Raw genomic sequence first — 380 nt, 5'->3', positions numbered from 1 at the left:
ATTGGCGTGACAATCGCTTCCTTCCAAGCAGGGGGAAGGCGGCCTTCGTCAAGCGACTGACGAAACACCAAGTGTAAATGGTTTGCCAGTGTGGAGGACGTTTCTTTCAGGATCCTTGGATCCTTAGGCAAAAACGGGGTGCAACTAGAACAAACACTTAAAAACGCTTTTGCAGTGCATATGAAACAAATCAAGGTTCTATTTGTTGTTGAAATCATACGGAGCCCTTCATGAACTCCTCATAGGTCACAAAAATGAAAAACTGAAAAGTTGTGGAAAGAGTGAAATTCGGAATAAACAATATCCAATAGTATCATTAGACTCAACTCACTCGGTACTGTGGGCAGGTTCTCCGCATCGCTTGGGTTCGTGTGCCGGGT

Source organism: Opisthorchis viverrini, assembly GCF_000715545.1.
Source record: "Opisthorchis viverrini unplaced genomic scaffold opera_v5_40, whole genome shotgun sequence".
Lineage (NCBI taxonomy): Eukaryota > Metazoa > Platyhelminthes > Trematoda > Opisthorchiida > Opisthorchiidae > Opisthorchis > Opisthorchis viverrini.
This window is presented reverse-complemented; position numbering follows the sequence as displayed.